We start from the raw sequence: 22663 nt of genomic DNA on the forward strand, positions 1-22663 counted from the left end.
AAAAAACACCATAGTATATTTATTTTATATAACATCCCAAGAAAAGTCTGGTGTAGTATCTCACAACCCAATATATTATTATTTCTGTGATTCAACATGGGGTAAATAAAGACAAAGTCTATCAATAGCCTCAGTTTGGTTTTGCCACCAAATGAGTTTGCTCCAAACCTGCCAGAAATAAACAAATAGATTAATAAGAGAAGAAAAAAGACAGAAAAATATTTTTTTGTTTTCAGAGCTTTTTGGATTTCAAAGATACAGATGCAGGATTGTAGGCCTGTGCCCGCAGATACAGATTTTCCTGTGAGCCTAACATGCAATGGAGGGTCAATAAATACTCGTTCACTTTCCTTTCTCTGTTACCACCACCACTTGCCTCTCAGTCACAACACCCAAGTTCATCAAAATGAGTATGAAGCACTCCTACCCAGAGTTTTTACTATTTTATTTGTTCCACTTTGCATCACAAGCTTCAGTTCCTTCCTCTCTCTAGGCTCTGTGGGCTTGAACATATTGTAGGTTTGTAGATCACAGAGCTTGTCAGGTCTATAGTATAATGGGGCCAACTGGGAACGCCACCGCCAACAAAATCCCACAAAGAGAACAAACCTTCCTAGAGTTTCTAGGTCAGAACCTACTCTAAAAAAGTGAGCTATGAAAGTGCCTTTATATAGTAACTTGTTTAATTAAGATAACAGATGTTACTATTACACAAGTCCTAGTGAGCCACGATTTAATTGGACACTCATTCACATGGCTTGTGACTGGTAAAAACCAGTTCAAACAACCATTTCCCTTGTATGAGTTTTTTTTTCCTACAATTAAATTGAATAAACAATGCACCCAGTGCATATTCATTTAATAGAGACAGTTTTAATGGCACAGGAGTTTAATATGAGTAATAACGTTAGAACAGAATAATTTCCTGGCTTAAAAGGCAAGTTTAATTCTCCGTTTTATCTACCAGGCACTAAGTTAGGGTGACAATCAGCTGTGTAGGAAAGATTATAAAGAAAACCCTCACTTGGATGTTGTTAGATGTCTGGTATCTATAATGGAAGAGATAGGGATTTGGCTGTAGCTTTTATACTCAGATTTTAATACAATCTGGGAAGAGGGTTAAATGACAACCTGCCATTCATGTCAGTATGACAGAGCAAATGAAGACAAAAAGAAAAACAAAAAAACAAAAAATAACAAGAGTAGATTAGTACAATCTCCAGGGAAGAGAAAATACAGAGTTTCTACTATTAACCATTCATGGTAAAATAAAAAGAACACTGTACTATTATAGATGTGAGGAAATAGGTTCTTGTCCAGATTTCCACAGGTAGCCTGAGGAATTTAAAACCTTCTTCTCCTTCTGAATGATCATTGGTAACATAAAGGGACAGAGCTAGATCTAGATATACAAGCACTATTGCCTATAGGAGGTAGGCAGGTCATAAAAATGAAAGAAGCTGGCAAGAAGGTTTTCATGACATGCTTTGTCTGTACACAGGAAAATTTGTTATGGGGCATAAGAAAACATACTCTTTTCCTGTATTTTCTTGAAGTGTGTGGTCTTTTTGACTACATTTTCTTATTTTCACTCTTTGATAGAGAAACAGACACAAAAAATATTTTACTTTTAATTTTTACTGTAAGAAAAACTACAATGCGAAAACAATGATAAGCAGCAACTGACACCACATCTTAATTTGGGATACAAGGATTGTATGGCTAACTGAAGATTTCATGCTTTTGCTAAAAGGATAACTCTTCTTAGCTCTGAATAAGTATTGCCATACAGAAATGCAGGCTGGCCAGGGGCAGTGGCTCATACCTGTAATCCCAGCACTTTGGGAGGACGAGGGGGGAGGATTGCTTGAGCCCGGGAGTTTGAGACCAGCCTGGGCAACAAAGGGAGACCCCACTGCTACAAAAAGTTAAGAAATTAGCTGGGCATGGTGGTGGTATGCACTTGTGGTCCCAGCTACATGGGGGCTAAGAAGGGAGGATTGTTTGAACCCAGGAGTCTGGGATTGCAGTGAGCCATGTTCTTCACGCCACTGCATTCTTCCAGTCTGGGTGACACAGTGAGACTCTGTCTCAAAAAAAAGCAAGCTGTCTGTTGCAGATCCTTCAGTTTTTGAAGAGATGTCCAAAGTCTGGATTATAGGACATGTGCCAAATTATAAATGTTGGAACTTAATTTAAAAAAATTAAACGTTGAGCTAGCTAATATACTGTGCTTGCCAAAGAAAGCTCATTTCAGTGAACCCTCGGTTGGATGATTTTTCGAACCTTCTGGTGGGATTCTAAATACTCTTCTTGCTAGAAAGCTTTATTGCTTTACAGTGAGACATGATGTTACATGAGCATATACATGTCAATAGTTAATTATGAGACATGTCATGAATCATCTAACCTCAGTTTTACCATAAATGTAAAACAAAAGTCCTGGGGAAAACAATAAATCCCATGGCTTGGAAAGCCATGCATGACACAATGTTCAGGAGGGATTTTCCAAAGCATCCCCTTGCCCGAGATTCTTATATCTCATACATTCCTATTCACCCTCCCTTCTCCCCTTACCTCTTCCCCATCCCCACTTCCTCTGACAATCAGTGTGCAATTAACCATTTTCAACAATGGGGATATGCTGCATCCCCCAGGGATGGCTGAAAAACAGAGTTTTCAACTGGTAGTTGAAACCCACTCGTCTGTTTATCTCTAAAGTTTCATTTAGCCCTGAAATCCTAATAATCAGAGATTATATTAGCTACAGGAAAAGATATACATCCTTGAAAAAAGATGAGACTCTCTGGACCCTACTCTTACCTAATATGACATGCATCTGTAAGTTGTACAGAACATTTCCACATTAAAATCTTCTATCTCACTTTTGAAAACTTCCAAATGAATATGAATGCATAACTATATTGTGATGTATATATAATGGGTTCTATCTTTCTAGCCCTTCTTTTTTTAGGTTTGACACAAATCTATCCCTCTAGGCAATGGGCATGTACTAACTTAGGCTAATTAAAGTGTCCTTTTTTTCCTGCAACTCAAAGCAGAGAAAAGACACTGACTCTCTTGCATAAAAAGTCACAGGAACTAGGCAAAGAGGTGGTTTTATTGATCTGATGTCGAAGTTTTCTATTTTCTTCAGATTTGCTTTCCTCCTTTCCTCCATCTCCTCCCTCCCTTCTTTCCTTCCTTAAATGAAGTTACTGACAATCTTTGACAAAAAGTAAGCAAGAGAGGATAAAGGCTGAGAGGCAGAGGTGCCCAGACATTTTTAATAGAGAGTGTCTGTGGAAAAGGAGAAAGGGAATTCATAAAACAGAGAGTCCCCAAGGCTAAAAATGGGGATACTGTCTAGGTCATATTCCCTGAGTCTGCTTTTTGAGGAGAGGATTGGAAAAAGAAAATGAGGCAGAGGAATCACACTGCGTTCCCTTGCCAAGAAAGAATCAATTACAACTTATGCTTTGAACATGATGAGAAATTCGGACAGGTTCCTCTGGGCATCCTGTTGAAGACTAATTGGCTAACATAAGACATTTTTTTTTTTTAAATAATGAGTAGTTCCAAATGTTTCTTCCTATGATAAGGGTGCCATACAGTCATCTCTTATAATTATAGGAAAGAGTACTCTACCCAGACTTCCCTCCTTCAGGCCAATGCATTCTACCTCCAAAAACTCTGCCCAAGAATATGGGGCAGCTTAAAGCTGTGTCGCTCACTGAATTACCCCCTGAAACGGGGAACTGCCTCCACTAAGCTTATACCCCTTATAGGCGATGATCCGAGGCCCATGACTGGCTGATCCAGGGATTTAAAGACCACATTCCCTTGCCTCAAGGTAAGACCACTCTGAAGGGCTATCTGAGCTCCAGAGCTCTCAGTGAGACTGGCTGAAACCCCAGTTGCAACCAAACTGCAGGACAGTTTCTCGCTCTGCTCAATTCTGCCTTTCTCACTTCCCTGCAGGTGTATCCTCAGAGAGCACTCCCCTATAAACCTTCTGTATGCAACCTGTCATCTGAGTTTGTTTCAGGACACCCAATCTAAGGCAGTAGTAGTAGCCTTAGACAAGGTTCTGGTAAAGTTCAAGAGAGCATTCATATTATTTTTTACTTCAGTTGCCTCAAATATTTGTTAAATAAAGGCAGAGGCTATCATTTGAAATTTGAAATTATTCCTGTTAGTTTTGTTACATTTTGCTTTGCTGTGTTTTTGGTAGGTGTTTAATAGAGTCTAGTATTCAAGGAGAGCAAAATGTGTGACATATGCAAAACTAAATACAAAATGGTTCCATGGAGTAGCAGAAATAATAAAAGTTTCATTACCAACATCATGGAGCTCAACTTTTCATGATTATCAGAAAGAAAATGAATGCAGTCACATGGAGGAGGAGCCAGTTCAAGAGTTCTTAGACTAGATGCTGCTCTTAGCTTTAAAATTCTACTACTTAGATTTATTTTTTAACTCTGTGCTATTGTGCTCCTGATAATGAAATGGAAAAAAAAATTTATGCTCTAGTTATCTCAAAATGTGCTGTTAATATAAAATTTAATAAAGGAGGTATTATATTTCTGTTGGTATTTGAGGGTGTGGAACAAAAACCAAACCAAACAAAGCAACACCAAAAAAAAACCCCCCCAAAAATTCATTTTTTCTCTGAACCATGACCTTGGCTTGTGATTATGTTTGAGTGATACAGGTAAAGGTTATTAGAGCTACTGAGGAAAAATTCATCAATGGATTTTTATTTTTATTTTTTACTATGGAACTACAATTCCATCATTATATAATCACATATACAAGTACAAACAACTGTAGGCAAAGTGCATCATATGGGTATCTGTTCCCAGCATTGCAAACACTTCCAAATCAATTGCTAGGGAACTGTTTGTGGCCATTATAAATATTACCAGCCACGGCGGGTGGATCACGAGGTCAGGAGATCAAGACCAACCGGCCAACATGATGAAACCCCATCTCTACTATAAATACAAAAATTAGCTGGGTGTGGTGGCTCATGCCTGTAATCCCAGCTACTGGGGAGGCTGAGGCAGGAGAATCGCATGAACCAGGGAGTCAGAGGTTGCAGTGAGCCGAGATTGCACCACTGCACTCCAGCCTGACGACAGAGCAAGACTCTGTCTCAAAAAAATATATACATGTATATATATAGTCTAAAAATAAACAATGTAACAATCTAAATAAAGTTTGTGTCTCTATAACCAAGTATTCACTAATCAACATGAAACGCTGGATGTTAAATCAAGAACGAAGATGGTGCAATTGCTAAGAACTTGCTGAGTGTTCCTTCTCACTTGACTGTGCTCTCTTTGCTTCTTCCACACTTGAGGGAACTAGAAGTAAAGCCCTGTTCTCCCTGGGCTAATTGTAGGCTTGAGTTGTTCATGCCGTTATCCTATATTGGGATAGCTGGTTTGCTTTTGATTTAGCTATTCAGTTTTAGGTCTAGCAGCCTGTGGAAAAATATGTCAGGAAAAACTTGAGACTCTCTGTAGCTTTTACCAAGCCTTCTTCGTCGTTGACTTTGTGGACAGGAATCAGTTGTGAGCTAAATGATTCTCCTGCTTGCTGATTCTCCCAAGGAACTTGCATCTTTGTACCACCCTAAAGGTGGCATTCTGACATTTGCCCTCATCATTCTCTTTGCCCTGCTGTATAGTATACACCTCATCTAGATTGGGGACACACAGTAGGTGCACTCCCTATTCTTTGCCAGCAATTATAATCTTGCATTTCCTTCTAATCTGTCCTTATACAATCATGGTTGTGAAAATTAATCATGGAATTCCTAAAGTAAATAAAGTCTTACATCCACTTAGAGGAAAGCTTTCTGAAGTTTTTGCTCCCTGAAACCCTAGTCCCTTGATGTATTCTGTGCAGTAAAACTGATTTCTAGATAAATTTGGGAACCACACTTCTTGAAGATTCTCATTGTAATTAACATATTAAGGATTCTGAGAGAGTCTGCAATACAAAATGTTTAAATTGTACTTCTTATACTCATTTGATTATAGAACACCACTTTATACCCTATACATCACCTCCCACCCCATCTCAAGAACTAGTGTTGGGAAATATTGATGTAGTATTTACAACTGTACCCTTACATCAAGCTTCACCATTAAAAAGCTCTATATTTGGCCCTACCTCACAGAAGTTAATTTACTAAGGTGTCCTTCATCACATGATTTGCCAAATGTATGAAAATTATAAGGCACATCTAAGAAATCTTATATCAACTGCAGTAATTGTGTCTCATGAGGAAGGTTTTGCTAAGATTTTACTATTGGACAAACAATTGTTTTTAATCTTATAAACACTATGGCTATAACTAATTATGTTTCTTTCTTTGATTGGGTAGCAAGACAGATACAACCAGACCTGTGAATTATACTGAAAGTATTTCTATGTGCTAATTTTATTGCTGCCATTTTTATTTTTCTACTGACAATTCTCCATTATTCCAACTCCCTAAATTACTTACTTTTATCTTTACTATTGCTTTATTTTTGAAGAAGTCCCTAGTCCTCGTGAAAGGAGGCTGTAAGTCCATTGATTTCTTTCTTCATTTATTGAACACATATTGACTAAAGCCGTGAGTTGTATTCCAGGGCTAGTGCTGGATAAATAGTGGTGAACGAAAACAGGTAGATCCTGTCCTCACACAGCTTACAGGCCAGTTTAGGAAGGCAGATAACAGTCAAGTCAATGAAAACATAAATATGGAATTACAAATTCAGAAAAATGCAAAGAAGAAATTGAAGAGGAAAGGAGGCACTGGTGTTATAGTGAGAAATGTGGTATACACGGCCTCAGACCTCTGGCACTTACAGTTAGGGAGAGGCAGTTGAAGAAGGAGTTAAAGATGTAAGGGAGGGGAAATGAAACAAAACAGAAAAATAATACAACAAGGAGCCAGATCATGCCATACCTTGTAGGTTGTGTTCAACAGCTCAGCTTCTATCTTAAGCATTTGTGATGAGATTTGATTTCCATTACCATTCTGGCTATGGTACAGAGAACAAATTGGAAGGGAGTGAGTACAGAAGCAGAGCAACCAGTCGAGGCTACTGCAACAATCTGGACAAGAAATAAGGGTGGTTGGGCCAGTGCACCAGCAATGCACATAGAAAGAAGGAGATAGATTATATTCTTTGGAAGTAGAGTTTTTAAAATTTATTAATGCATAGGATACATGGGGTGATGAAACAGAAATTATCAGTGATTTCTAGGTTTCAGGCTCAAGCGATCAGAGAGAGATGGTATATAACTGACTAAGGTTCAGGGTGGAGATTGGTGGCAGGAGTTCCTTCTAAGGAATGTTAAGCATACATTGCTCAGGGGAGAATCCTGTAATGAAGACACACATTTGAGGGTTGTCAGTACACACATGGTGTTTACAGCCATGGGAGGGGAGGAGATTGCCCAGAGAGAGAGGAAAAGTAGACAGAGCAAAGGAGGCAAAGTGGATGAGGAAGATGCAGATGTGCTGGAAGGAATAATCCAATAGGAACAGTAAGAAGAGAGAGAGTTTGATGATGTAGAGAAAGAGCAGGAATGACTGAAGGAGGGAAAGTCCTTGAGAAAATGAGAAAGGATAATAGTAATTTTAAATTACATTGTTTTCCTTCTGAGTTGGAACACATTGCATTCACCTGAAAAACATCTTTCTTGGTATTAAGAGCAGTCAACCTCATTTTTTCTATAACAATTTTATGCATCCTTTGGAACAAACCACCTCTTTTGGAATAAAACCCTTTAGAGCAAATCAATATGTGGGAAAGTCAACGTGTGTGAAAGCAACTGAAAATATAAAAAGCTCAATTCAAATGTTATTTCTATCACATTGACCATAAAACACAGTCCAGACCTCCCTTTTGCTCAAGTGCACAATCACCCCCATGACCATACTTTCAGAAGATGACCTTGACTCTCATATTACTGAGATTGAGGTCAAAGTTATGTTATATGAAGTTCCTCAACTCCCTCTTTCACCCTTAACTTCTCTGAGACTTTACTCATCCTCTCTTCCTATCCACAGAGAAGAGAGGTTCCTCATCATTTCCCACAATAATTGATTTCTAGTCCATTCTCCTGCTCTCTCCTTGAGAATCATCTCCCCTCCCTTACATCTTTAACCCCTTCTTCGACACAGTGTGATTTCCCTCAAGCTATAAATATTCCCCAATCTCCTCCATCCTAATGAGATCCTTGCCACAAATATGTCACTCTCTTGCAGTATATCTAAGCTTCTGTTTCCTTACTTAACACCTGCAAAAAGATCCACTGCATCTGGCTGCTTACCATCCAGCCTGTACAGCTTTTGCACTTATCTAAAGTATTTATTTCAAGGTCACTTGTGAATTCATTGTCACCAAATATATATCATTTGTGGTCTCATCCTGAATGACTTTGTGGCCACACCTGGCATTGTTGACCACTGTCCATTCATGATACCTAGAATTTCACAGCAGCCCTATTTCGTGGTTCTCCATTTAGCTTTCTGACAACTTTTTCTGTTTCTTTTTCTCTTTCACGCACACTGCATAAATCAGAAGAGTCTGTCCACAGCCCTTTTGCTTTTCCCTTTTCTCTCAATGAACCTCACACACCCTTATTACTTCAAAGGTAACAATTTGGAAAGTCATGTTTCTCCACCTGATCTGTCCCAGGGACTTTAAACTGGCGTGGCCAACTCTGAGCTGCATATGCCCACAGGTAGTGGTGTGCTGTAAATGTTTAACACAGTGGCTATGGAAGAAGTGCCCTTGAAGTGGGCCTATTTCCATGGTGTAAATATTCTCCTGATGGCTAACGTCAAGCTACGAATGTGAACTATCACTGAACAGGGAGCTGGGAATGGATGTGCAGAATCCACTCTTTTGAGCCCTTGCTAGTGGGCTCCAGCACAACAGTGCATGATAAGCTTTTCAAATTCAACAAACCAACACTGAACTCATCACCTATTGAAGTTGGGTACTCTACTTCCAGAGGTTACAAATAGGCATTAAGAAACCATTCTTTCTTTATGGTTGAAGGATTCGACCCTATCTTTGTTTTATATTTAGCAGTTTGGGTAAGTGATCTTGCTTGGAGGAATACATCCCATCAAATAATGCATCTTACACAGAGCTGCTTTCAGCCTTGCTGACTTACTACATGTGATCATTTTTAGGGGCATGGAAGGTTAAAAAATTTATCCTAATGTCATCAATTATTTGTTTTCTTTTAAATTTTAACTCCTGTTCCATGATATAATCATGTTGTTTCATGTGGGAAGGACAGTTGAATTACAAAATATTACTTATCCTAGGGAGAACTGTAGGAGGAATTGTGTACATTAACACCCACACCCATACCCACACACACACACCCACACACACCTACTCTATTTAATGGAGTCTTTTACCCACCACCTGGATTTCTCATCAGGCAACCTATAATTCTACTATATGTACCCTCTAGGTGCCATATGTTGTAATTATATAGAAAGCCAAGTGTTGCTCTAATTAGATCATTTGGCAAAAGGGATTTAGAAACATCATGATGGATATTTACTTGTAGAGATCTAATTAACTCTGGCATGTCTGTGACTGAAATATGAGGAGAAAACTCTATAATGGAAATATAGGGGTCGAACTTAGTGTATGATCCCAGACCTTCAATATTTACATGGCATCAATACGTCTAAGCAGTCCAGCAGATTTTATTTCTAGAGATGACAAAGTTAGGAGGAACCCAAATTATCTGCCTTGTCTCTACTGAGAAGGCACAAAGCACTGCCTGTCTGGTTTTAATATCCAGTCACATCACTTCAGTTCTAATTGCTCTTAATTACATGCCACTTTAGTTTGAATATTTTCATGATCACTTAACTCCATTTGATGATACAGAGCTATTTTCTCTGAACAAAGGCACGGCTGAGGTAGTTCAAGGACTTAATTTACCTCTTCACCAAAGGGTTGAGATGGTTCTAACCCAGCCCTGAAATCAGACCATCCTACCTCTGTCCCTCTCAGGAAATGATAAAGCTATGGATCTGAAAGCTGCCAATTTATTATTGAAAATATGAAATGAGTAACAGGAAAAGCTGCTATGCCAGTCCTATGCCAGGGAGGTAATGAAAGCCTTATCTCCCTTTCAAAGCTTAGAGAGAAGCATCTAGTGCTTGTTCCTTCCTCAGGCAAACCTGGTAGACATGGATGCAATGAGTGAGACCTGGATTTGAATTCCAGATTTAACATTATCAAGCTTTGCAACCTTAGGTAAGGTAAATAAATTGCTTTCTTCCAGCCTTGGTTTCCTTATCTAAAAGATGGAGTCCCAATAATAGGACTGATCTCATAACATTTTTACAAGGACTAAAAGAAATTACGCAGAGGGCATAGTAAAGACTGAAAAAAAAAAAAAACCAAGCACTGGGTATTACTATTATTATTGACAGATGGGGGGTTGAAAATGCTCATTTTTTTTACAGAGATAAAAATGGCCACAAGATAACCATGAAATACAGGACTAGAGCCAAAGTAATAAGTAACCTAAATCCCCAAGGATCCCCAAAGCCTAAAATGTATTCATAAATACATTAGTGATATAACGGGAGATCAGTCTCATTTCTACTTAATGGCTAGAGATTCCCAAACTTCTTCACAGCTAAGCTGACTCACCGTGTTTCTGGCACTATTATTTTATATTCATTCATATTATTTTACAGTGTGAATAAACTCTAGTTAAACCTGTCGCTTCTTCCTGTTGATGTTTGTCCTTCCACCTCTTCCATCTAAATGCTACAGATAGCAACTCCTCCCCCTGGCTGGGTCCCTCTCTTCGCCTCATTTCTTGTACATGACTTGCTGCATGTACATGGGCTCCAGCATGGAGACTTCTCCCTTCCCTCTCTTCCTCTCTCTGTGGAGCATTTTCTTTCACAAAGGCTTAAACTCACTTCCTGTTGAAAGCTGATTTTGGCAGACCCTGCCTGACTGAGAGTCTCTTCCCTGTCTGTTCCCTAAGCACTGCTGTGGACTCTGTTTGGACTACGTTATGTTAATTTGTGCTTCACTGGTGGTTTCTAAATTGTTTCATGTGTATATACATGGTCACAGTAGCTGAATTTTATAAAACCCTAGAAACCGAGTCCTGCGATTGCTGTCTTCTCTTTCCTTCTTCAACGGAACTAGACCGTTCATAAATATTTATCATCATAAACTTAATGCACCTGTATAAAATAGTCCATGTAAAACCATGGATCCTCAACCAAGGATGGAGATTTCCCATTACTTCATTTTTTTACTGGTTGTTCAGAAATATGGGGAAGATGACCAGGTATCTACTTCTCTCCCCACTGCCACCATCCCTCACCCTCTGTGTCTTCACATTTAAAGCTCCCTTGGGCTCTGATTTCTCCAGGGAGTTCAGATTTTGGGGGCATGAAAAGAAGTTCTTCCTGGCAAAAGTTGGGAGACACTGCTCTAGAGAGCAAAGTGAGATAATTCGGACCTCCCACCAAATTCACTTCCCCTTTGCTTTGCACAAGATGGACATGCTGGAAGTGACAATTTAATCAAAAGTGTAAGTCACAAAGAACAAATAAAAGGCACAGCAAACCAAAAACAAACAAAAAACCCAAGGTGGGGGAAGATCATGTTACTATGAAGATGTTTTAATACCCCACATTTCCAGAAATGTACCATGAGTTAGATCAGAGTTTGGCAAACTTTTTCTGTAAAGAGCCAGAGAGTAAATATTTCAGGCTTTTTGATCTGGGTGGGCTCAGTCCCACTTAGTCAATCTTGCCCTTGCAGCATAAAAGCCGCCAGCCACAGGCCATTTGTGAATGAATGAGTATGGCTGTGTCCTGTCCAGTAAAACTTTATTTGTGGGCACTGAATTTGACATTTGCATAATTTTTACGTGTCACAAAACGAGATTTTTCTTTTGATTTATTTCCTACCATTTAAAAATGTAAAACCATTCTCAGCTTGCCAACTGTACAAACACAGGTGGAGGGTTGGATGTGGCCTGTGGACTTAGTTTTTCAAGGCCTAGATAAGAGCATTTCAGGGAAGGAGAACAGCACGTTCTCAGGCTTTGCAGCAAGAGGAAGAAGGCCATTTGAAGAAAAGAGAGAAGGTCCATGTGGCTCAAGAACTGAGGGTAAATGTGAGTGAAGTGAGACAGCTGGTAGGATAGCAGGCAGGAGCCTGAGTAGCATATAGAGCCTTACTGGTCATCTCATAAGACTTAGTGTCTATCCTGAAGTCAATGGGAAGCCACAGCTACATTGTCATACCTGAGAGTGCATTAAAATCATATGGGAAACAAGTATTCTGATTCCTGGGCCCCATCTCAGAATTCCCGAGAAAGCATCTTTGAAGATAGAGAGTGGGACTCTGCTTTCTAAAATATATCTCAGTTGATTTTGCTGCAGTCAGCCTGGCACTGAGCTGCAGACCTAAATTTGGGAACAACCACTGGATCTTTGCTCTAGGAATGGAGAAACACTGCCTTAGGAAGTTGAAGTGCTTTCCCAGGTGGGTGCGTGGTAAGTCACGGCAGACATTACTTGAGTACAGACACTGAATTCAACCAATGGAGGACAGGAGATAACTTAAAAGGAAGTGTGAAGCCCCAAGACAAAATCATTACTTCACTCTGTCTGTTTCCCAGTGAAATGCCAGCTTCTTAGCTTGCCGTGCAATGCTTTTCTCAACCGGATTCTGAGAGATGTCCCAGTTTTATCTCCTCCTGCTCAAACCTTTTGCTCTACTTTCCTTTCAAATACATTTCTTTCCCGCTGCTTCTTGCACCTAAATATACTACCACCACCTTCTCCCCAATCCCCTCCAAGAATCAGATGATTTGGGTTGGTTCATTCATTTCGTACAAGAACATTAGTGTCTATTCTACTCTAGGTATAGCACAAGGAGCTGGGGAACCTGTATGCTCCAACACAAATGGCACTTTTCATCATGGCCCTTTCAGCCTCTTAGGGAAAATGAACATTAATTAAATAATCAATAGCTGTAAATATGAAGTTTATAACTATGATGAGATAAAAAGTCTCTATTAAATCATGGAAGAAACTGTTTTGTCCCTTTTCTATGACACATGTAGAACCTTGATTTAAATTAAGTTATGTTCATAATCTCAAATACATCTTGTACCAGGGAGATAGGTGACAGATATTCATTAGATTGAATTTCTCAAAGGTTTATTGTGGTAAGTTTCATCTTGTAGAAGATTTGGGTGAGGGCTGGTTCCAATGAAATCATTTAAGAGGTTGGTTGAATCATTGCAAAATTCACACAAGCGACAATAAGGGCTGAAAACCAGGGGAGTGGCAAAGGACTTACTTGCAAGGAAGGGATTAATATGGGAGACACTTCGAAAGATTTTTTTTGAAAATCAAGTGTTACCTTTAGATTGGACACTTTTTAAAAAGCAGTTTCATATACAAATTCCACATATATGTCTTGAGTTATATAACCACATGTATGTCTTCTGGTATTACTATGCCACATGACTAGAGCAAAGGATCAGACCCATCTCAGGTAGTCACTGGATTTAGTCATCATTTTAATCCTGGCCATAAAATAACATGACATACTACACTGACATAGAAAAGGCTTTTGGCTGAGGGTAAGTTTATGGGGTCTCCCAGAGGACTGGGCCTGTGGATTCTGACAAACATTTTTAAAACACAAATCTCCCTAAACACTTCTGCAACTGCACTTCAGGAGAGCTTAACGCAGTAACTATTTTATCCATGGCTCTAGGAGAGACAAACTGAAGTAACGGAAAGAAGTTCTAGGTCTGAATTTGAAGAGCAGTATAAGCTCTTTCGTAACTGCATATGCAAAATTAAAATGATAGTACTACCAATAAGGAGGGCAGCAGATTCTAACTAGAGCAATGAGGCTCATGTTGCTTTGATGTTGTTTTGCCTCCAAGGCAGGATTTCCATTATTATGGAGATGAACTGCCTCTAATTATTGCAATAACATAATTGTTCCCCAGGGCAGAATTCCTAATAACAGAGCTGTATAGCTCTGCAGCAACTGTAAGAGATATCCTGAGGGCAGGTTTCTCATTAAGAGCACATATATAGACACTCTGCCTCCAGAACAGAAACAGAATGCCTGAAGCAATAAACTTTCCTTTCCACACTAGGATTCCATCGGCCTTCTGGGCAAATACCTGCCATCACATTTGCTCTGTCTCCCAGACTGCCAGCGTCTTCGGACCTGAGTTTCACACCTTGTATGCACAGAGTTGTGCAGCCCTGCACTGGGATTTCCTTCCATGTCTTACATGAATTTCAACTCTTCCAAAAGCCTTTGGGAAGGGAGGCAAATTAGGGTTATGATCCAATTTCACTTTGGAGGCAGACATCAGTGTCTATAGACAAGACACATGAGCATGAATTTCATTCTTATTTCAGCTGGATATTTTCACAGAACGCTAGACTTGATCTGATTGCACTGCGGGGGTCAGGCAGACCTAAACATGTATTTCGGTTTGGCAAGACATGCCTAAGGATATGGATGTTTATACAATTTTATTGTGTCTTCAAAACTGGTCCACAGTGGCCTAAAAGTACTCTGCCCAAGGTAATGTTAAGGTTCCTAAATTCAGCAGCCATGCTTGCACCATAATTTTTTTGAAGGTCTTGGAAGCACCAAGCGCTTACTCCTTGTTGCACCTTTCTTCTCCCTTGGCTTCTGTTTGTTACTTTCTCCTAGATGTTCTCCCACCTCTTTGAGTCTCCTTCAAACCTTCCAGCAGGCATGGCTTCCGCTCATTCTTTGAATGTGTCTGTTCCTCAGACATCCAGAACTCTCTCTGGATGAACATATGCACTCCAATGCACTCCATGGCTTCTTATCTACTGATATCTGGATCTCTGTCTCTATTCCTGAACTCAGATCTGTACTTCCAGTTTCCTATTGGACACTCATATAGCACTTATGCTATGCCAGGCAGTGTTCTAGTGTTAAAGAATGGAACAAAACATGTACAGAAGACCCAATAGAAGAGGCCTTTCAAAATGGAAGAAGGAGGCAGAAGAGAGGTCAGAGTGATGGGATGGGGGAAGAACTTGCCTTTACTGGTGTGAAAGAAAATAGAATCTCCGGACTCCAAACTCACTATGCCAAAGAAAAAGTTAAGCTTGGGAACTGAGTCACGCAATACTGCCTTCCTTTTGTTCCCAGACGGATAGCTGTAATTTCACAACCCTGTATCATAGCCTCACCCATAAGCCAGGTTCCCACAATGATAGAAGGCCACATATCTCCCCAGATGGCCTGTGTCACAAATGAAATTCCTTGTGAGCCCCTAAATCTTTCAGGATACATATCCCCTGTATAAACTAGCCCTAAAACCAAATTCCATTGAATCTCACCCTGACAATGTCAATTACCAGCTTATCTTCCCAGGGAAAGGAAAAGGACAAAACCAGAAATTACGCCTTGGCTGACCCTGCGACGAATGCATAACTGACTTTTTCCTTGACGCCCTCTTTTCACATGTAAAATGTACATTTACTGAGGCTGATCACAGCCTCATAAGAATGTAAGCATCTGGGCCAGGCGTGGTGGCTCACACCTGTAATCCCAGCACTTTGGGAGGCCAAGGTGGGCGGATCACAAGGTCAGGAGATCCAGATCACCCTGGCTAACATGGTGAAACTTCGTCTCTACCAAAAATACAAAAAATTAGCTGGGCGTCATGGTGGGTGCCTGTAGTCCCAGCTACTCGGGAGGCTGAGGCAGGAGAATGGCGTGAACCCGGAAGGCAGAGCTTGCAGTGAGCTGAGATCATGTCGCTGCACTCCAGCCTGGGCGACAGAGCGACTCTGTCTCTAAATACATAAATAAAGAAAGAAAGAATGTAAGCATCTGCCTCCTTGTCCACCTTCCCTCCTTTTTTTTCTCTCTTGCTTGCTCTTTCCCTTTTAAATATTGAAAAATCCTCAAACCCCCTTTTGGAAGAGCACCAGTAACAGATGCTCCTGTAATGTATGTATTTCCCAGCCATGTCCTCAATCCTGGCGAAATAAACCTCTACCGATTAAGACTTGCCTCCCTCACTTTTTCATTAAGCGTTGAAGATGGAGCAAAGGAACCACAAGCCAAGGAATGGAGGTGACCTGTAGAAGCTGGAAACAGATTCTCCCCTAGAGCCTCCAGAATGAATGTATCTCTGCTGAAACCTTGATTTTAGACCAATGAGGCCCACATCAGAATTTTTATCTCCAGAACTATAAGAATCTCAATTTGTACTTTTTTTTATTTTTTATTTATTTTTTGAGACAGAGTCTCTCTCTGTCGCTCAGGCGGGAGTGCGGTGGTGCAATCTCGGCTCACTGCAAGCTCCGCCTGCTGGGTTCACACCATTCTCTTGCCTCAGCCTCCTGAGTAGCTGGGACTACAGGCACCTGCCACCACGCCTGGCTAATTTTTTTGTATTTTTAGTAAAGACAGGGTTTCTCCGTGTTAGCTAGGATGGTCTCGATCTCCTGACCTCGTGATCCGCCTGCCTTGGACTCCCAAAGTGCTGGGATTACAGGCGTGAGCCACCGCGCCCAGCCTAAATTTGTACTGTTTAAGCCAAACACACCCACCCACCCACACACACACACACATGCATGCACATGCAGCACAAATTTCTATTCTCATGGAATTTATAATCCAATGGGTGGAGGGTGGAGAAGATCGATAATAAGGTTAAAATGTGGGCAAGGTGTGGTGGCTTCTGCCTGTAATCCTAGCACTTTGGGAGTCTGAGGTTTGCTTAAGGCCAGGAATTCAAGACCATCCTGGGCAATATGACAAGACTCTGTCTCTACAAAAAAAAAAGAAAAAAAAAAAAATTAGCTAGGCATGGTGGCATGTGCCTGTGATCCTAGCTTCTCAGGGGGCTGAGGTGGGAGGATCGCCTGAGCCCACGAGTTCAAGGCTGTAGTGAGCTATAATCTCACCACTGCTGTCCAGCCTGGGCAATGGAGCAAGACCTTGTCTCTAAAAAATAATAAATAAATAAACAATTAAAAGTTAATACATAGTACGTGGGATGGTGACAAATACTATAAAATATATAAATTAGGAAAAGAAGGTGAGGGTTTTACCATTTTAAGTATGTTACTGGGAAAAGGTGTCTCTTGAGTAGGTGACACTTGAATGGGAATCCCCATTTGAATGACGTCACCACTTGCAGGCACCTCACATTCAACATGCTAATAGTAACCTCTTTATTTGCCCCCTCTCAGTCTTGCTCCTTCTCTGTTTACTACTGCGGCAAGTGGCACTGCCATTCATCAGCTCCTAAAGATGGGATCCTAGGAGTCATTTCCGTTTTTTCCTCCTCCTTTTTTCGATTCTTCTACTTACTAGGTCATTAAGTGTTTTCAATTCTGCCCTTTAATAGCCCATTTATCACCCTTCTCTGTTTCACTCTCAGGAGACTGATGTGATCCACGTGTTGTGATTTTCTTCCTAGACTGCTACCTGGAATTGCCCTCTCTGCATCCTCAACCTTGCCCTACCCTGATTCCTTCTGCATGTTGCAGGCACAGTAATCTTTCTGTAGCATGCATATGACTGCACACTCCCTTGCATAAAATCCTTCAATTCTGTCCATGGTTTTCTGATTCAAGTCTGAACTCTACAGACATAAAATACAAGGCCTCCACGATCTATTGCTGCCCTACATTTTCCAGTATTCCTTCTCAATATATCACCTTTATAACATATGCCTCAGGATTGTTGAAAAATTTATATTGATATTGTGCTACTGGGCCTCTGCGCTGGTCTATGAACACCTTGAGGGCTAGCTAGGTTCATGTCTCCTTTTTTTTCTCTCTCTCTCTAGTGCCAAGCAAAGGTAAATACCCAGTGAGTGCTGCATCCATGGAATGAAACTGGAATTGGCTAGATTCACAAAACAGAGTCATGCTGCTGTTCTAAACCCAAGTCTGCGACATGCAGGCTGTAAGTGTGAGATTCTTTTTGGAAAAATTCAGTGGCATACCTATACCTGCTTATTATCCATTTGCTTGACATAATGTATTAGTCTAATATTTAAAAGGGTGGGGGGAAATCCTTAAGCATAAGAATAAGAAGACTTTATTTGCGCAACATTAACGAGAGTAACAGTTTACTCATTTATTTGGCTTCGGTGAAAAGTAAAATATTTTGTCTTAGTGATTTTTCCAGACAACTAAACTTTCTTGTCCAAGCATCACATTAATTTTTAAAAATAAACATTGGCAGGGAGTGGTCTTTCTATGTTATATCATTTACTTGCTTGCCTTACTAATCCAAATTCACTGAAGATCATTTTTTCTCTGTAGTATAACGATAATCATCATCATCCTTTTCTGTGGAGATAAATAAAGCCACTTTTTCCCTTACTAACTGCTTGGAAATGACCAAAACAGTGAGAGGATGCCAAACAATGCTGTCTGAAGAAAATCAGATACAAGGGGGACATTCGGGCTTAGAAAAGAATTGAAAGAGAACATAGGGTAGCCTCCCAGTATAGAAAGGGAAGGGAGGGATGGTGGATAACAATTTGATTTGTCAGTAAAATTCCATAAAGTGAAACCAAAAATGAGTGGAAGTTGCAAGGGCATAGTCTAACAATTAGTAAGGTCTCCATCATTATTAGTAACCAGGGAAGGATGTGGGCCCAGCCATTGAGGGGATCCCTGCCCTGGCATGGAAGATGGGCTCTGTGATTATGGTGGGAATTTGGCATCAGCCTCTGCGCAGCATCCCTTCCCTCTTCTTCTGGTGATAGCAGCTTGATTTCTTTGGGAAAACCCCTGTCCCATTGTCAGTCCATGTGGTTTGAGGTAGGCTTCCCCATGTGCCTCTTAGGACAAGCATATGACTCATGTCTGCCTGATCAGTGGACATTGCGATACATTGGAAAAGAGGGTGAGTACGTGGCTCCAGTAGTCATCCTACTAGCAGGAGAGGAGAGCCTGTTGGAAAAGAAGCCAATACAGCCAAAGGTGCAGGTGAGACAGGAAGAGAGTGAGACAGAGTCCTGATGATACTGTGCGAGCACCTGAGCCCTGTCATACCTGCAGTTGCAATCCATCCTGGATCTTCTCAAATACATAAGCCAATGAATTCTCGTTTGTCCTTAAACCAGTTTTGAGTTGGGTTTCTCTTACTTGCAACCGAAAGCATCCATCCTGGTTGATACAATGGTTGTATAGCTCCTTATAATTCTAGGATTCTAGGATTTTTATTAATGATTCTGCTATTTCTATATTTTAATGCTTTTGTTTTTAATAGGTCAACTTCAGTCTTACCTGCCTCAAAGTGCCTTCTGTCTAAAAACTAAAAGTAAATAAAATAATCAAGCTTATTCAGTTAATAGGCTTAATTCCTCAATTCATCCAAATGATTCCAACTGCGTTCATGGTGACTAGAGACCTCTCCTGAGGACCAAAGCTCTTGAGCTGTGTGACAGGTCTTTCCTTATTTAAATGCCTGATATTGCCTACACTGATTGCTGGAGACATATACAAGACAATAAGAAATGTTTTATGTATATGGATATTCTGCCTACCCAAGAAGAATGTTATAAAATTACTTGAATTTTCAATCTTTCATTTAGATGCTTGGATTAACATAGATAAGGCTAGTGTGAATATGCTGTATATTTCCAAAAGGATGGGAAGCCAAAACAAGAACATATTTTAAACATATTTTTAAGATAACGAACATGTTAACATTAAACCAGTGTTTCTGAATCTATATCCACTTAGCTAACTACAATATCACCATATGGTTAGAGGAGACAAAACCTTTTTAATGTTTAAAATGTTGCTTCTAATACCACTACTGTAAACTCATTTGTAGGCAGTTGATTAATTAAAACTGAAATTAAATATCAATAAGTAAGAATTTAGCAAAGTCTTTCAAAACACAGAATCTAGGCAGAACATTAATAAAAGGGTGCTTGATCATAAAACGTTGTTTCACTGTGTTATGCCAGTATTTTTTACTTAAGGGATTAATAATAGTCTTAATCAAAGGTTAAAGACTTGCCTTTTGATTCCTAAGATTCTACATCTCAAAAGAGAATTAAGGCTAACGAGGCAGTGCATTAGAAATTATTACTCAAAACTGTATAGTCAAAGAATTTTGCACTTCATGTTGGTCTACCAGGTCAATCCTTTCCCAAAATAGGGGTTCTAAAATTTTTTACTCATCAGTTTCATCTACAATTGCTTTTTCTCACTCATCCACTTAATTTTCCCTCTTCTCTATCAGACAGAAATGAGAAAAATGGCAGAATCTCTTCCCTGCCAATGAGAAAACAATCGTAAAACCTTTCTTATTGTTCACCCATTTCAGAAACTATGAAATGTTCCACTTGATGTTCTTAGAAGTTAAAAATCAGTGGCTCATGAAGTAAACTTGGTCTATAAGCACACAGTTTATATTGTACATCCGTCAAAATAAAAATTAGTTGCTGACATTTAAAAATTGGAAGCTCAAACAAAAGTCTAGATTTCTAGTTTCTCTTGAAGAACAAGAAGATGAGGAGGCACCTGACCCGTTTCTCCATATGGCTGAGTGGCAGGTGTCTCCCTTGGATGGGGCAAACACTGAAGTCCCCAGCATTCCCCTATATACTACACCTGGCCAGTTTTTTAATGCATTTACATTAACAAAATCATCATATCTGGTTAATACATTCTGAATGAGGTGGGAACGAGGATCAGAACTGTGAGAACACAGCACTCATGTGGAGAATAAGTGCTAATATTGATAGTTTGAGACTAGCCTGCTGACAGTGAAGGTGGAGGCGATAAATAGCAGGAATTAGGTAATGATGGAGAGTTTCCTCAGTTTAAATATATATTTTAGTGCAAAATAAATGTTGAAGCATATTTGGACCTTATTAGTCAAGTCAGGAATAGACAGAATGAAATCTGGATAAAGACAAGCTTTGTGGTAAGTCAAGTGGTGGAAACAATCAATTAAATTCACATATCATATAGAATTCTTGATACTGGCATACTATTTCCCCAAAGGTAATTTAATTAGCTTGTAACAATGGTTAAGCTGTAGCAGTTGTAAGCCGTCATTAATACTGTTCAAAATATTAGGTTGTCTCTTTTCTTCCAGGCACATAGTAAGATTATATTTCCCTGCTGGGTTGCAGGAACATGTGACTTGTTTTGGCCAATGAAATGTGAGTGAAAGTGCAAGTGTTACACTTCTAAGTAGAGGCTTTAAGAACCCATGCATGTTTGGCTCTTTTCCTTCTGCAATGGCAATGTTCCAGAGCATCTTGGTCCACCAGGCTGGCCTTAGAGAGGAGCAGAGCCACTACCAAACCCCTGATGTACACTAGGTGCAAAAGATAAATTGCCTTTTGTTGTTATAAGCCAGAACTCGGGGTTGCTTGTTACAGTAGCATAGCTTAGCTTCTCCTGATTGACCTACAGTGTTATTATAACTTTATTCATTCATGATTTTTGACATTTCTAATATCCATATTATTATTTTCTTAATGTCATTTGAAAATTAAAACTTAAAATGTAGCCTTATTCTGAGAAATACATGTGGTACATACTAGTTATATTTCAACTAGATTAAAGGTAATTACATAACTATTAAAAGTAATCTCACGTGCCACATTTTAACAAACACTGAAGTAAATAAAATAGAAAATGAATCTCATGTTGAAGACTGCAAAATAAGCAATTATGCTATTGATTTTCAGGTTTGGCTACAAATTTGAACGCCATGTCAACATTCAATGAACTATACTGCTTTCTTGATACACCAGAAATCAGAAAGGGATGTATACTACAAATTTAATACAATTGTTACTCCTTAGTCCATCGCAAGTGTTAAAAAAAAAGTATGAATACACCATTTATAAACCATATCAGCTTTGTTTACAAAAACCATTAAAATGGACAACACTGTCATCATCAGATCTAATATGTATACGCAAATCCAAAGGTGTACAAGTGTAAAGGGTAGATACGTACACATTTTTATAGGCTTCCTTCTTGCATCCTTGAGTACCTGACCTTTAGCATTAATTAAAATCATTATATATACAGCTGGCAAATCGTGTCTTATAGGTGACAAACAGATTCACGCATAATTACCATTTTGCAACAGATTACATAGATTATAGAAAAAGGTAGGGGATATTTCATAGGAGTGACAGCCAAGAAAAGGTCTTAGAGACACCTGCCATTTCGTGCAAGCTAATGTAAAACCTCAGATAATTCCTATATATTTGCATTGTATACACTACATGCATTCTAAATGTAATTCATGTATAAGAAATATACAGATGAAGAGTTTAGATATTAGAAAGGAAAAAACCTGTTGTCTCAATAAGATGTAGTTGAAATAAAAAGCATAATAATCTGCTGTTTGAAGAATGAGTTTTGAAAAGAATGAGTTTTGAATGAGTTTTGAGACAGCCTCAAAAAAGGAGAAACTAACAGGAGGCATAATAGCCACTGCCAAATAATTGAAGGTTGTCATAGCAAATAAGACATGGGCTTATTTACATATACCAAAGGACTTAGGATGGGGAAAGGTGGGGAAATCTACAAAAATTTCAGGCTAAA

At 39.5% G+C, this 22663-nt stretch overlaps 1 protein-coding gene across 3 annotated transcripts in view; it reads right to left on the bottom strand.

The window, feature by feature from the left end:
* LOC129033762 (contactin-4) overlaps nt 1–22663 on the bottom strand; it is a 988873-nt gene that overhangs the window by 117864 nt on the left and 848346 nt on the right. The window lies entirely within an intron of this gene.

The sequence above is a fragment of the Pongo pygmaeus genome, chromosome 2 (genome assembly GCF_028885625.2).
Source record: "Pongo pygmaeus isolate AG05252 chromosome 2, NHGRI_mPonPyg2-v2.0_pri, whole genome shotgun sequence".
NCBI classification, from domain to species: Eukaryota; Metazoa; Chordata; class Mammalia; order Primates; family Hominidae; genus Pongo; species Pongo pygmaeus.